This window comes from Chiloscyllium punctatum, chromosome 8 (assembly GCF_047496795.1).
Source record: "Chiloscyllium punctatum isolate Juve2018m chromosome 8, sChiPun1.3, whole genome shotgun sequence".
Taxonomy (NCBI): Eukaryota; Metazoa; Chordata; class Chondrichthyes; order Orectolobiformes; family Hemiscylliidae; genus Chiloscyllium; species Chiloscyllium punctatum.
In genome coordinates, this window is record NC_092746.1 from 27262230 (window position 1) to 27279496 (window position 17267).

A 17267-nucleotide genomic window follows, 5' to 3' on the forward strand; every position below is an offset into this window, starting at 1 on the left:
CCAAATTTGAGGTATTTAAACTAAGGGGCATGTTTTCCTCCCAAAACACAGGGTCCAGGTAACTCTCCCTCTCCCTGATGTGTTACAATGTTTGAAGCTCAGACTCCAGCTCATCAACTCTGAGCCAGTGTTCCTCAAGCAAACACCACTTGTTGAAGACATGGTCACTATGAACCACAATGGGGTCCACCAGCTCCTACATCACGCAGTTACAACACATTGCCTGGCCCGGCATTGCTATTTTATTCACTTAGTCCTGAATTCTCCCATTTGCCTTCAATCTGGAAGTAACCTTTACAGGCCTGGGGCGGCACAGTGGCTCAGTCGTTAATATTGCTGTCTCACAGAACCAGGAACCTTGGTTCAATTCCAGCCTCAAGTGACTGCGTGGAGTTTGCACATTCTCCTCATGCCTGTGTGGGTTTCCTCCCATGGTCCGAAGATGAGTCAGGTGGATTAGCCAAAGTAAATTTCCCATAATGTCCAGAGATAAGACCATAAGACATAGGAGCAGAAATTAGGCCATTCAACCCATTGAGTCTGCTCCACCACTCAATCGTGGCTGATAGGTTTCTCAACCCCATTCTCCTGTTTTCTCCTCAGAACTCTTGATTCTCAAGAACCTTTCTGTCTCAGTCCTAAATATACTCAGTGAGCTGGCCTCCACACCCTTCTGAGGCAATGAATTCCATAGATTCACCACTATCTAGCTGAAGAAGTTTCTCCTTATCTCCATTCTAAAAGGTCTTCCCTTTACCCTAAGGCTGTGCACTCGGGTCCTAGTCTCTCCTACCAATTGAAAAATCTTCCCAACATCCACTCTGTCCAGGCCATTCAGTATTCTGTAATTTACAATTAGATCCCCCTTCATCCTTCTAAACTCCATCATGTATAGATCCAAAGTCCTCAAATGTTCCTCATATGTTAAGCTTTTAATTTCTGGAACCATTCTCATCAACCTCTTCTGAACATGTTCCAGGGCCAGTATATCCTTCCTGAGATATGGGCGCAAACCTGTGCACAATATTCCAAATGTGGTCTGACTAGAGACTTATAGGGCCTTAGAAGTACATCCCTGCTTTTATATTCAAGTCCTCTCAAAATAAATGCCATCATTGCATTTGCCTTCCTAACTACTGACTCAACCTGCAAGTTTACCTTGAGAGAATCTTGGACTAGAACTTCAGAGTCTCTTTGTACTTCAGACTTCTGAATTTTCTCCCCATTTAGAAAATAGTCCATGCCTCTATTCTTCCTACCAAAGTGCATGACCTCACATTTTCCCATGTTGTACTCCATCTGCCATTTCTTTGCCCACTCTCCTAACTTGTCCAAATCCTCCTGCAGCCTCCCTGTCTCCTCAATACTACCTGTCCCTCTAGCTATCTTTGTATCATCTGTAAACTTGGCCAGAATGCCCTCAGTTCCTTCATCTAGATCGTTAATGTATAAAGTGAAAAATTGTGATCCCAACACTGAGCCTTGTGGAACACCACTTGTCATCGCTGCCATCCCGAGAAGGACCCTTTTATCCCCAGTCTCTGCTTCCTGTCAGACAGCTGGGCTTCTATCCATGCTAGCCCCTTGCCTCTGACACCACATGCCTGTATCTTACTCAGTAGCCTCCTGTGCAGCACCTTGTCAAAGGCCTTCTTGAAATCCAACTAGATAATATCCATTGGCTCTCCTTGGTCTAACCTGCTCATTACTTCCTCAAAGAGTCCTAGAGATTTGTCAGGCATGACCTCCCCTTGATGAAACCATGCTGCCTTTGATCTATTTAATCATACACTTGTAAGTATTCAGAAATCTCATCCTTCACAATGGATTCCAGGACGGAGGTTAAGCTAATTGTAATTTTTCATCTTTTGCCTTGCTCCCTTTTTATACAATTTAGCAATTTTTCAGTCTTCTGGGACCCTCTCTCATTCTAGCGATTCCAGAAAGATCACCACTAATGTCTCTACTATCGCTTCAGCTATCTCCCTTAGAACTCTGGGGTGTGGTCCATCTGGTCCAGGTGATTTATCCACCTTCAGGCCATTCAGTTTTTCTAGCACCTTCTCCTTGGTGATGGCTTCCATACTCAGCTCTGCGCCCTCATTCTCTTGAACTTTTGGGATATTACTTGTGTCTTCCACCGTGAAGACTGAGGGGAAGCAATTATTCAGTTCCTCAGCATTTCCTTGTCCTGCACTACTATCTCTCCAACATCATTATCCAGTTGCCCAATGTCTACTTTTTCCCTTTATTAATCCAAAGAAACTCTTACCGTCTTCCTTTATATTACTGCCTAGCTTCCTCTCATATTTAATCTTCTCCCTCCTTATTTCTTTTTTTGTTGCCCTCTGTTGGTCTTTGTAAGCTTCCCAATCCTCTGATTTCCCACTGCCCTTCACCAGATTATATGTTCTCTCTTTTGCTTTTATGCTATCCCTGACTTCCCAAACCAGTCTTGCTTGCATCATCCTCCCTGTACCAGGCTTCTTTTTTCCTCAGGATGAATCTCTGCTGTGTCTCCTGAATTACTCCCAGAAACTCCTGCCATTGCTGTTCCACTGTCTTTACTGCTAGGCTCCTCTCTCAGTCAATTCTACCCAACTCCTCCCTCATGTCTCTGTAGTTGCCTTTATTCAGCTATAATACCGTTACCTCTGATTCTATCTTCTCCCTTTCAAATTGCAGAGTAAATTCAATCATATTACGGTCATTGCCTCTTAAGGGTTCCTTGACCTTAAACTCCATTATCAAGCCTGCCTCATTGTACAAAACTAAATCCAGGATTGCCTGTTCCCTCGTGAACTCCATCACAAGCTGCTCCAAAAAGCCATCTTATAGACATTCCACAAATTCCTTTTCTTGCAATTCACTACCAACCTGATTTTCCCAATCCACCTGCATATTAAAATCCCCCATGATCACTAACTTTGCCTTTCCTACGCATCTTTTCTATCTCCTGGTGTACCTTGCGCTCCAGCTCCTGGCAACTATTTGGAGGTCTGTACATAATTCCAAATATTCATTTTTACCTTTGTGGTTTCTCAACTCTACCCACATAGATTCTATACCATCTGAACCTACTTTTTTTCTTATTATTGATTTAATTTCATTTCTTACTAATAAGGCAACACCACTCCTTCTGCCCAGCTGCCGAGGTTTATGATAGGATGTATGTCCTTGAATATTCAGCTCTCAATCCTGATCCCCTTTCAGCCACATCTCCATGATGCCCGTTACATCATCCCTGCCAATTTCAATCTGCGCCACAAGCTCATTTACCTTATTCCTTATACTGTATGCATTCAGGTATAACACCTTCAGTCCTGTATTAATCATCCCTCTTCTCATTGTGATTTAGTTTGTCCAGTGTGCTTGAAGTTTGATTGCTAACCTTATCCATAAACTCTGTCCTGTTTGTGTCTGCGCTGGAGATTTTAATAACATCTCCTGAGTTCTGCACTCTTACCTCCTGCTGTAATTCAGATTTTCTAACTTCCCCTATAACCGAGCCCCCCACCCCCTCCACATTTTAGTTTAAAGCCCCTGTCTACAGCCCTAGCTATACGGTTCAGTAAGACTCTTGTCACAGTATGGTTCAGATGAAGACTCTCCCAGTGGAACAACTCCCTTCTTCCCCAGTACTGGTGTCAATGTCCCATGAATTCAAACCCATTTTTCCCACACCAATGTTTCAGCCACACATTTACCTGCTTACTCTTATTGATCCTGTGCCAATTAGCTTGTGGCTTGGGTAGTAATCCAGAGATTATTACCTTTCTGGTTCTGCTTCTTAACTTAGCTCCGAGCTGTTCATACTGCCTTAGCAGAACCTCTGCCCTAGTTTTATATATGTCGTTGGTACCTACATGGACCACAACCACTGGATCTTTACTCTCCCACTCCAAGATCCTGTGCAGCCCAGATGAGAGATCCTGAACCTGAGCAAGAGGCAGTCAATACAACCTTCAGGACTCTCAATCCTGGTCACAGAGAACAATGTGATATCTCTAAATATACTATCCCCAATTACCAACTCTTCTCTCCCCCCACTTGAATGGCTCCCTGCACCACGGTGCTGCACTCAGTCGGCTCTCTCTCTCTGCAGTTCTCATTTCCGTCCACACAGGGAGCAAAACTCTTGAACCTGTTCGACAAAGACATGTGTAGGTTAGGTGGATTAGCCGTGGAAATGTAGGGTGATAGGGCAGCGGGTGGGTCTGGGTGGGCTGATCTTCAAAGTGTCAGTGTGGACTTGATGGGCTGAATGGCCTACTCCCACACTGTATTGATTCTATGAACCTATAAACGATAGTCAAGTTAGTAGCTATTGCCAGCTAATGAATTTACAGATTTCCTGTGATGTCACTCTTTTGTGCTGAACCTGTGAGCTCCAATTTATCCTGTTCGAATAAATCTTCCAAACTATTAGCCAAAAAAGCAAGCAAAAAGCACCTCTGCACTGGATTCCCATGCTACCTCCAAATTCCCCAAACTATTTGCTCACACGGGTTACGGCTCATTCTGGGTATGATCTCTCCTTCCTGACTGTGTGAAATTCCAACGATAGTTCTGAAAAGGCTCACTGGAATAGTATCATACATACAGCACCACACTTTCAACACAGCCAGTTGTAAAAACGCTAAAAACAATTTTCTAAGTCAGAAAACTTACAAAATATAGAATCAACTGAATGAGGCACTCTACCCCAAAAATGAGGTGTCTTATATATCCGCTCTTTTACAGGCTTTGGTTTTAGTCAATGGTGATTTAAATGTATACTCAATAGAAAGTCGGAAAATAACTGTTCTAGCATTCCTGGATTTTATTGTTATTTGTAGTCCTCAGTGGTAACTGCCCTTTCATGGTTAGCGCAAATATCTGCTATGTAATACCCACCCTTTCAAGAAAGAGATGGATAGAGCTCTTAAAGATAGTGGAATCAAGGGTTATGGGGATAAGGCAGGAGCAGGATACTAATTGTGGATGATCAGCCATGATCATAATGAATGGTGGAGTTGGCTCGAAGGGCCGAATGGCCTACTCCTGCACCTATTGTCTATTGTCTACCCAAATTGAATAGATAGCCACAACTCACTCTGCTGACTCACTAATAAAGAATGGTCCTGTGAGAAAGTTACCAACGGATTGGTTGGCCCTTACTACAACATAAGTTGCACTCTGAGAGAACTGGAAAATATTACAATATAACAATATAGTTAACAAGTAAATGCTAAAGGAGAGCATGATTATGGGATGGGATTGCAAAGTGGAATTATAGAATAATTTCAGTACTCTGTGTAAAAGGTACTTCTTTTTTAAAAAAATCTTACTCGTGATACAGTGGTTAGCACTGCTGCCTCGCAGCGCCAGAGACCTGGGTTCAATTCCCACCTCAAGCGACTGACCGTGTGGAATCTGCACATTCTCTCTGTGTCTGCGTGGGTTCCCTCCGGGTGCTCTGGTTTCCTCCCACAGTCCAAAAATGTGCAGGTTAGGTGAATTGGCCATGCTAAATTACCAGTAGTGTTAGGTGAAGGGGTAAATGTAGGGGAACGGGTCTGGGTGGGTTGCGTTTGGCAGGTTGGTGTGGACTTGTTGGGCCGAAGGGCCTGTTTCCACACTGTAAGTAATCTAATCTAATCCTGTCTGTTTTCTTAAAGATGATTTTCTTCTTGTGTTCTCTTGCTCTATAACAAAGACAGTATTTAAATATGATTTGGAGATGCCGGTGTTGGACTGGGGTGTACAAAGTTAAAAATCACACAACACCAGGTTATAGTCCAACAGGTTTAATTGGAAGCACACTAGCTTTTGGAGCGATGCTCCTTCATCAGGTGATGAAGGAGCATTGCTTCGAAAGCTAGTGTGCTTCCAATTAGACCTGTTGGACTATAACTTGGTGTTGTGTGATTTTTAACTAAGTATTTAAATATGCAGCAACTACAACCACTTCCTGAATGGTCAGTGTACCAGGTATGTGATAGAACACAGATTTCCTTAGGTTACTGAGTAGATCTGGGCAGTACGGTGGCACAGTGGTTAGCACTGCTGCCTTACAGTGCCAGAGACTTGGGTTCAATTCCTGCCTCAGGCGACTGACTGCACGTTCTCCCTGTGTCTGCGTGGGTTTCCTCCCACAGTCCAAAGATGTGCAGGTCAGGTGAATTGACCATGCTAAATTGCCCATAGTGTTAGGTAAGTGGTAAATGTAGGGGTATCGGTGGGTTGTGCTTCGGTGGGGTGGTGTGGACTTGTTGGGCTGAAGGGCCTGTTTACACACTGTAATCTAATCTAATCATGTTATAGACTGTTGAGAGATTGTTTTTATAATTCCATCATTACGTATTCGAGTCTCTGCCCCATCCCGGGTGCTAATTGAGGGGGCCCAGGGATTAAAACCTTGCTCAAGGCATCTCCACTTACCAGCTCCTTTGATTAGAAGTGAAGGAAATCATATAACATTGGAATGTTAAGTATTTTCTCTGGGCTGTGTGACCTATTTACTTGCTTTTGTCTAGTGGAGACCCTATTCAAATTTCACTGTGTTCTATAACGCATAAGTTAGATCAAACAATTGTTGAAATTCTTCCTATTTGGAGCTGATTTCTGTACAATTGTTGAAACAAATGTGTTTTATTCAGAGAATTAATAATCCAGATAATGTAAAAGACACTTTTAATAAATCTTTTTGACATGAGTGCCAGTTTTTCTTTACAGAATTTGTGTTTCTTCAATATTCAGCTGAATCTGGAGTATCATTGTGGAGAATAATTGATGGTATAGCATGGTGTCGATTGCCAGTGGCATAACAGAACAAAATATATCTGCCCTGTTGCTCCCCCCGACACACACAAACCTTTTCCTTATTTGTAAGTTTGTTGATGAAGCCAATAATTTTGACCACCATCAAGAAGGACAACCTGAGCAAATTGAGCAACAGGATAACTTGGGTTCTTCACTGAACCCCTCAGCTAAATCGGACATCTTTTTGACTAAGAGTGAAATTTATTGAGTTTCATGAAGGGTTTCACTCCTCGAGGGCGAGGGAGTTGTCTTGCTGCACCTTACCAAACCCAGCTCATTAACTAGCTACTCTATCCCTATGTTGCCCTGTCACCTGATTCTAGCTCTATTCTACTACCCATCACTCCCAGGAGAACTCACCCCTCACAACATCCTTAGAAAGGCCGTCACTTCTGGTACCCTCACTAACTTTAAAAGGCTGCTGTACACCAAGACAAACACTGGCATTTCCCAGCCTCTAGGCCTCAGTACTGAATTCTTCAGCCTGACTGCATGATATCTATATTCTTATATTCCTCCTCTCAACTGCCCTCACTGCTTAGGCTTGTTTAGGTTGTTTATCCATTTTCCATTGAGAGGACCCATTTTCTCTTTTTCACACCTCAACTTGCATTCATTTTATATCTCTATTTCTCCCACACCACAATTAGTAACAATTTGTCTTTGTACTGGGGCTCTACAACATTTGTAGACCTCATTCCTGCTCCGCTTCGTTGAGAAGTACTGAACCATTATTTTTCAATCCCTTTCACATTCTAAAGAATCATACCAGGTTTGAAACATTCACTCTGTTTCTCTCTCCATAGATGCGGCCAGACCTGCTGAGTTTTGCCAGCATAGTCTATATTTTTTCTGGGTTTCCAGCCTCTGCAGTATCTTGCTTTCATTTGAAGGTACATGAGAGTTTCTGTGGAATGAAGAATGGTACTTACTCATTCGGCAGAACACGGGTGTCTTGGCATTCCCTCAGGAGCTGTCCCTGTCATCTTCTGCGGGGGATGGGATTCTTTCCTCCCCGGAGAAGAGGAATCTGAGGTCCGGCCCCTCCCCACCTGCCCAGGCTCCTCCTGGCTTATTGTGGGCTGCCTTGTCCCCGAGTGTGAGGAAGGGAGGGATGGAGTGAGATGGAAGTGGGTGTGGCAGCAGTTAGTGCTGGCATGGGTTGAAAAGTGGTGAAGTGTTCCGGGTGAGTGAGTAGGCGGTACAGAAGCCATGTGGGGTTAGTGCTATGGGAGGCTAACAAGGGTGGGGCTGGAGATGGGAAGTGAAGGGAGAGGGTGAATGTGACAGCAATGGAGGAAGTTATTGCAGGCAGGAGTGAGAATGGCAGAGCATGAGCCCTGGTGGGAGGTGGTTGCCATCTTTATAAATTCATTAATGTGACATGGCCATCATTGGCTGGTCGGCATTTATTCATCATCCATATTTGTGCAAGACAAGGTGATGGTGAGAATGGCTTCTTGAACCATCACAGTCCATTTAGCAGAGAGTGTGCGATAACAGAGAGAAGAGTGAGTCACCTACCCTGGTGCAGCCAAGAAAGACGTGACATTCATATGGCACTGCTGACCAGGGCTTGGTATGGTGGCCTCTTCTGCTATCCTCTGGAAAATGGTCACCCCCTCCTCTGTACCACTCCATCTACCAGGATCTACAGATCCAAACTGGAAAATCACATCACCATCTTACCTTTCCACAGCATCTTCTGAGAGACAGTCCATCACCATGCAGGGCAGCTCCAGAATGCCAGTGCTCACCGGGTGCACAGCAGCCTTTTAAATATGGCACAGACACCGGGATGCCAGCCTATTGGTGGTTATCTGAGTAACAAGTTATCACAGAATCCCTACAATATGGAAACAGGTCCTTTGGCCCAACAAGTCCACACCAACCCTCCAAAGAGTAACCCCACCCCCCCCAGACCCATTCTCTCATTCTATTGCTCTACATTTCCCCCAGACTAATGCACCTAATCTACCCATCCCTGAAGACTATGGGCAATTTAGCATTGCCAATTCACCTGACCTGCACATGTTTAGATTGTGGGAGGAAACCGGAGCACCCAGAAAACCCACGCAGACACAAGAAGAATTTGCAAATTCCACACAGATAGTCACCCGAGGCTGGAATCAAACCGAGGTCCCTGGCACTGTGAGGCAGCAGCACTAGCCACTGAGCAACCTTGCAACCCACAGTTGTTCCAGGAACAGCACATGGCAAGGTAGGACTGGAATCAGATGAGCGCAGTATTAGAGGGGAGGGTAATATTTAACGGACGGCAGTTTGCTCAGTTATGGTGAGAAACCATTCTAGGCCTGACAGCCTTCCAAAGAACTTGACACAACTGGCATTTACCAACAAAAATATAACATTTAGCCACAAGGCTGAGCTGCACACTGACTGAAAGAGAACTTCAGCAAAACCAATTGACAGAAAGCTAAGCATGATGGGAAGGAAGCAACGATATTGATGGACAGTGAACTGAACACTGGAGAAACCTCAGCACAGACAATCCTGTCTCAGCTAATAGTCTCCATTCTTGCAACATCTTTGTAAATCTCCTCTTTAATATGTCCAGTGTGATCACATCCTTCCTGCAATGTATGCACTGCTCCAGACGTGGTCTTGTCTCTTATACTGCTCCAGCGCAGCTTCTCTTTTCTAACATGAAACCTGAACAAACAGGAATGTGTCCAACGACCATACCCACCTCTGCGATCTTTGAACACACTCTCCAATGTCCTTCCAGTGCTCCTCATCATCTTACCATTTATTGCCTATGCCCTTGTCTTGTGTGTTCTACCTAAAGTCACACACTCCATGTCACTTTCTGCCTGGCTGACATATTCATTAATATTTTCCTGGAGTCTACAGCTTCCTCCTTCACAGTCAATCAATAGTCAAGTTTTGCATCAATTTCAAACTCCTTAATTATGCCCTTGACATTTAAGCCAAAATTATTGACACATACCAAAAAAGCAAAGGACTTAGAACTGTGCCCTGCAGAATTCTATTGGAAATAACTCTCTAATCTTAGAAATATCTTTAAACAATACCCTTTGTTTGTTGCCACAAAACGATTTTGGAATCAGCTTGATATCTTTCATTGGGTGCAGTTGGCTCTTCTTTTAATCCTATTTGATTGTATAGAAAGAACAGAGATAAAATTAAAAGGGATATTATGAAAGCAAATAGAAGGCATGAAAATAATTGACAAGTAAAATTACTTGTCAAAGGACGTGTTAAAGTCTATCCATCAAATGAATCCCTCTCATTGTTAGCTCACTAGAGAGGTTCATCAAGCTCATCAGATACTACCTCTCCTCAACAATTCCATTCTGGTTGTCCAAGAGTAATCTGGGTTTTTTTCAATGACTACTTATACTGTCTCTTAAAATGTTTTTAATAATTAACCCAATGCCAAGATTAGACTTTTTAAAAAAAATATTCTTTCCATCCCTTCCTTTTAAACCGTGGATATAATGTTTGCAGTCTGCTGTTAGTATCTAATTCCATTATCAGGTTAGTAAATACATAGTGGTTAAAGGTAACGAGGTGCTGTGAACTAGTTGGATAATTTCATTCATTTATATATGAGGGAATGTCAACCAGAAGATGGCTGAGTTTGTGGTTGGTTGAAATAAAAATCTAACTAGAAAGCCCATCCCTAGAATGCTTCTAAGATAGTTTAACTCGTAGTGAATCAGTTGTGCAGCACTGCCCAGTAACCCGAGAAGATTGGAAATGCTGGTCGGAGCCTTTACATTTTTCTCCTTTGTTTCTCTCTGGAGCCTGAGATATATTTCACTCAGGCCTGGCAATTTATTCACTTTCAAAGATGGCTAAGTCCCTTAATATTTCTTTTTACACGATTCCATACACGATTCTGTGCCCCTCTTTTAACTAATGGTCTACATTGCTTCCCTGTTTTGAATATTTATGAAGAACTATGCCACAACTTCTGCCTTCACACCCATTGCTGCTTAGACTCTCATCTACACTACTCTTCCTTTATTTTCCCTCTTGCTCTGTTTATTTAAACACCATCTTTAGATCTTCCTTAATTTTACTTGTCAATTATTTTCATGCCTTCTATTTGCTTTCATAATATCCCTTTTAATTTTATCTCTGTTCTTTCTATACCTATCAATGATATATGTGCAGTATTGAGCTCTCAATATCAGCCATGAGGTTCCCTGTTTGCTTTACCTGGTTGGTATCCAGGGGGTTCCGGATTTGAGTCCAATTCTTTCTCTTTGTTACATGTTTTTTTTTCCCCCAAACAGTCTCCACCTCCTTTTTGGATAGACTCCCCTGACATTGACTTACATTCAAGTAGCTGCTCCCACATTTTTGGTAAATCATTTCGCACATTCATAAAATTGGCTTTTTCCTGGTTTTTAACATTTAAGTTGCTTTATTTGTTTCCTTTTCCATTACTACACTAAATATAACTGAATAATGAGCATTGCTACCAAAATGCTGGTTGACTGATACCCCTTCCACCTGCCTAGCTTTATTTCTAAAAACTATTGATTGATTTACTGTTACCACATGTACCGAGGTACAGTGAAAAGTGTTATTTTGCATGCTATACAGGCAGATTGTATCACACAAAGTGCATCAGGGTAGCAGAGCAGAGTGCAGAATATAGTGTTACAGTGCAGAGAAAATGCAGAGAGAATGATCAGAATTAACATTTGAGAGGTCTGTTCAAAAGTCTGATAACAGTGGAGAAAAAGCTGTTCTTGAGTCTGTTTATACATGCATTCAAACTTTTATATCTTCTGCCGGATGGAAGAGGGTGGAAGAGAACGTAACCAGGGTGAGAGGCATCTTTGATTACACTGGTTGCTTTCCCAATGCAGTGGGAAGTGTGGATGGAGTCTCTGGATGGAAGGCTGGTTTCTGTGACAGATAGAGCAGTGTTCATGTCACTCTGTAGTTTCTTTCAGTCTTGGGAAAAGCTGTTGCCAAACCACACTGTGATGCATCCATATAGGATGCTTTCTATGGTGCATTTATAAAAAATTGGGAAAAGTCTTTGTGGACGTGCTGAATTTCCTTAGCCTCCTGAGGAAGTAGAGATGTTGTTTGCGCATTGACTGTCACGTCAACTTGGGTGGGCCAGGGCAGATTGTTGGTGATCATCACTCCCAGGAACTTGATGCTCTCGACCATCTCCACCTCAGCACCATTGATGCAGATAGGGATGTGTCCTCCATTCTACTTCCCAAAGTCAATGACCAGCTCCTTCGTTTTGCTGACATTGATGGAGAGATTGTTGTCTTTACACCAAGCACCTAATCTCTTACCTGTATTCTGTCTCTTCATTGTTTGAGATCTGACCTACGGTGGTGGTGTTGTCAGCAAACTTGTAAATGGAGTTGAGATGGTATTTAGCCACTCAGTTGTGAATGTATAAGGAGTGTAGTGGGTGCTGAGTACACAGCCATGAGGGGCACCAGTGTTGAGAATATTATGGTGGAGGAGGGTTGTCGCTTATTCTTACTGATTGCAGTCTATGGGTCAGGAAATCAAGGATCCAGTTACAGAGGGGGGAGATAAGACCTTGGTCTTGGAGGTTAGCGATGAGTTTATTTGGAATTATGGTGTTGAAGGTGGAACTGTAATCAATAAGTAGGAGCCTGAGGTAGGTATCCTTATTATCCAGATGTTCCAGGGATAGGTATAGGGCCAGGGAAATGTCGTCTGCCTGTTGCACTGATTTGCAAAGAATCAAGGCAATTTGGGAGGCTGGACTTGATGTGAACCATGACTAACCTCTCAAAGCACTTCATTATTACAGAGATCAGAGCCACCGTGTAATAGTCAATGAGACAGGTTGCATGTTTGTTTTCTTTGGCACTGGGATAATGGTGGTCTTCTTGAATCAGGTAGGGATTTCAGATCAGAGGAAGATGTCTGCAAATCCTGCACAGGGTCTGAATGCAGAGCCGGGGACTCCATCCATCCAGACCAATCACTTTCCATGGCTTCCCCCTTAAGAAGGTGATCTGACGTCTGCAACAGTGACCGTGAGTACACACATGTCCGAGGCTGTTGGGATAAGTGATATTTTTTCACTAACCTTTTGTTCAAGGTGAGTGTAGAATGCATTGAGTTCATTGGGTAGGGATCTACCATTGCCCACTCTTCTGTTTAACTTCCCTTTATATGCTGTTATGTCACGTAAACCTTGTGGTTGGTCTGGATCTCAAGATTAGTTTGGTAACACCTCTTGGTGTCCCAGATGGCCTTGCGAAGGTCATACCTGGATTTCTTGTATTGGTCAGGGTTGCCCAACTTGAAAGCCTCAGACATGGACTTCAGAAAGGAATGGAACTTTCAGTTCATCCATGGTTTCCAGTTGGAACATTCAGACTAAGCCAGACCTTTTAGATAAGGAGAAAATTCTTCAGCCAGACAGTGGTGAATCTGTGGAATTCATTGCCACAGAATACTGTGGAGGCCAGCTCACTGAGTATAGTTAAGACTGAGGCAGATGTGTTCTTGAGTATCAAGGGGATCAAGGGCAGAAAGCAGGAGAATAGAGGTTGAGAAACTTATCAGCCCTGATTGAATGGTGGAGAAGACTCGATGGGCTGAATGGCCTAATTTCTGCTCCTATGTCTTCTGACCCTCCTTTCATTAGACTTGTTACATACTGACTAAATAAAAGGTCTTGTAAATGTACTTTAAAATTGCTTCACTCTCTGTACCATCTTCATTGGTTACAAACCAGTAATTGAAATCCCTTGCTATTATGTATCATTTTTGCACTTTAGTCATTTTAGTGGGCGGCACGGTGGCACAGTGGTTAGCACTGCTGCCTCATAGCGCCGGAGACCCGGGTTCAATTCCCGCCTCAGGCGACTGACTGTGTGGAGTTTGCACGTTCTCCCCGTGTCTGCGTGGGTTTCCTCCGGGTGCTCCGGTTTCCTCCCACAGTCCAAAGATGTGCAGGTCAGGTGAATTGGCCATGCTAAATTGCCCCTAGTGTTAGGTAAGGGGTAGATGTAGATGTATGGGTGGGTTACGCTTCGGCGGGGCGGTGTGGACTTGTTGGGCCGAAGGGCCTGTTTCCACACTGTAGGTAATCTAATCTAAAAATTTTGCTACCTGTTTGCTGTTTTATCTCCCTTTGACTGTTTGAATGTCTGTCAGACTCTCCCAGTTGAGCGATTGTCCCTTTGTTGTTCCCCAGTTTAGCTCATCTGGCCTCATCTGATGATTCCTGTAACAAACCATCCCTCCTGTCCTGCCTGCAACAGTAGTAGACTCGCCAACATTAAGGGCATTTAAATGGTCATTTGGATAGGCTTATGGATGAGAATAGAATAGTGTAGGTGAGATGGGCTTCAGATTGGTTTCAAGGTTTGGCGCAACATCAGGGACCAAAGGGCTTGTATTGCACGATAATGTCCTATATCCTCACGGCTGTAAATGCTCTTTTCACCAAGTAACATCGGACATCTACCATTCCTTTTTTGAGCACTACACATCTCATTGGGACGCCCTGTAACCAGCCATGCCAGGCTGACTTTTCTGCCTTTCTTTAAACCCATAAGTTCGATACAGAAATAGACCAGAAACCCCAAACTGTTCACCCTCCTCCCTCAGAATATCCTGCAGCTGCTTAGTGACATCTTTGACTCTGGCAACAGAGAGGGAACATCTCTAAGGCTGCAGAATGCCAGCCTGTTCCCCTGAATGCTGATTTCCCATTTAGTTTTTAAGCAGGTTATATCTTCATTGCAAAGAGTAATGTGAGGCAAGTCTATTTGGGGAGACGTGCAGTTGCACATTTTCTTACTTTTCCGTCGTTTGCAAAAATCAGCTTGCTCAGGGTAGCTTAAACTACAAGTAAATCAACAACATAAAGTTACCAAAGCCTTCTGCACTTTTATTTCAATTCTTTCATGAGATGTGAGCGCCAACAGCAAGGCCATCATTAGTTGTTCAACCTTAATTGCCTTCAAGTTCACATTCATTCTTGTACACATGCAAACAGTGAAGCAATTTTGGCATGTCTGAAAGAACGAAGCATATGCAGGGTCGTAGACATGTGTTGAACATGAAGGCTTTTTGAAGTGTGCCAAAACTTTCAATTATAATTTACTGTTGCAATATGTGCCCTATGGGTATGCATGGTCAGCAATAAAGTACTGAAGGATGGTACAAATGTGCTGAACACAAGCCAACTGCTCCAACAGAATAGTAGTTCTGCCAGAAACACTCAACCCCAGGCCTGTTACAGACATGAACAAAGGAGCTGAATCTCAGCAATGAGGGCAGTGAAGCTACCCTACAGGACACTGGGAATCAGAGGAAATGCTTAGTACTGGCTAAAATCATAACCAGTACAAGAAAGGTGATTCTTGAGACTAATAATATCAGCTCCAGCATCACTGCAGAAGTTCCTCAGGGCAGTAAACCATTTTAACTGCTTTGTCAATAACCTTCCCTCTATAAGAAGGTCAGAAGTGGGGATATTTGCTTGTGATTGCACAATGTTCAGCACCTTTAGTGACTTGTCAGATACTGGAGCAGTTCAAGTCAATATGGAGCAAGACTGGACAATAACTAGGCTTCGGCTAATAAGTGGCAAGTAACATCTAAGGTACACAAATGCCAGATAATCATAATTAATCATCTCGTCTTGACATTTATGAGCATTAATGTCACTGATTCACCAACCATCAAAGTCCTGAAGGCTATTATTGACCAAAAGCTGCATTGGATGAACCACCTAAACACAATGGTTACAAGGGCAGTCACAGACTAGAATTAGGGATGATCAACTCACCTCCTGACTTTCCAAATTCTTTCTAATGTCTCCAATTCCCAAGTCAGTTGCGATGGAACACTCTCACTTACCCAAATGCACACAATTCCAACAACAGTCAAGAAGCTTAACACCATCCAGGACAAAGCAGTCTGCTTGATTAGTTTCTTATTCACCACCCTCAACCTACATTCCCTTCACCATTGGTGCAGTAAGATCAAGTCTACGCTGTTGTAAGTGAACAGTAACAGATTTTATTAAACATAAGAGAGATCAACTTCTGCAACATTAAGGATGCAAACTCTAGTACCAAGTGATCTGATTTATCCATGATATTGCTCCTTTTATACATGCTCAGTAGGTATCTTAAAGTAAGTTATGGTTAATTCTTCACAACACAACTGGGGCAGTGTGTGTCATATATAAGATGCACTTCAGCTGCTTGCCAATACTTTGTTGAAAGAACATTACCAAGCTCAATCCTCTACTATTGCAGAAGGTAATGATTCTGAAGGAGTTAATGGTCATGTTATATTGAGATCCACCCAATTTGATGATGTCATACAGTTCTTTGGGTGGAGACAGTAATGTTCTGAGAATAAACAAAGAGAGTGGATCTATTCTGCACAGTTCCTGACAGTCCTTAGTAATTGCCTATCAAGTTAATGTATATGTTGCTCATAGAATCAGACAGAAGAGGCCCTTCAGTCCATCAAATCTACACCAACAGAAATCTACATTAGTCCCACTTTCCAGCACGTTGCCCGTAGCCTTGAATGTTATGGATTTCAAGTGCTCATCCAAGTACTTTTGAAAGTTTGTGAAGTTTCTTGCCTCATCTACCTTGCCAAGCAGTGTATTTCAGATTCGCATCACATTCTCTGGGTGAAAAAAAAACTTTCCCTCAGTCCCCTCTAAAGCTCTTGCATTTCACTTTAAAATTACACCCCCTCATTAACCCTTCAACTAAAGGGAACAGCTACTTTCTATCCATTGTGTCCATGTTCTTCATAATCTAACACACCTCACTCAGGTGCCCTCTCAGTCTTCCCTGCTCTAAGTAACCCCAAGCTTATCCAGCCTCTCTTCATAACTAATCTGCTCCTTTCAAGGCAAAAGCCTGGTGAATCTCCTCTGCAACCCCTCTAGTGTAATCACATCCCTGGACTTTCAAAAAGCTTTTGATAAAGTCCCATATAGGAGGTTAGTGAGCAAAATGAAGGCGCATGGTATTGGGGGCAAAGTACTAACTTGGATTGAAAGTTGGTTGGCTGACAGGAAACAAAGTGTAGTGATAAATGGCTCCATTTCGGAATGGCAGGCAGTGACCAGTGGGGTACCGCAGGGACCAGTGCTGGGACCGCAGCTTTTTACAATATATATTAATGATATAGAAGATGGTATTAGTAATAACATTAGCAAATTTGCTGATGATACTAAGCTGGGTGGCAGGGTGAAATGTGAGGAGGACGTTAGGAGATTACAGGGTGACCTGGACAGGTTAGGTGAGTGGTCAGATGCATGGCAGATGCAGTTTAATGTGATAAATGTATGGTTATCCACTTTGGTTGCAAGAACAGGAAGGCAGCTTACTACCTAAATGGAATCAAGTTAGGTAAAGGGGCAGTTCAAAGAGATCTGGATGTTCTTGTACACCAGTCAATGAAGGTAAGCA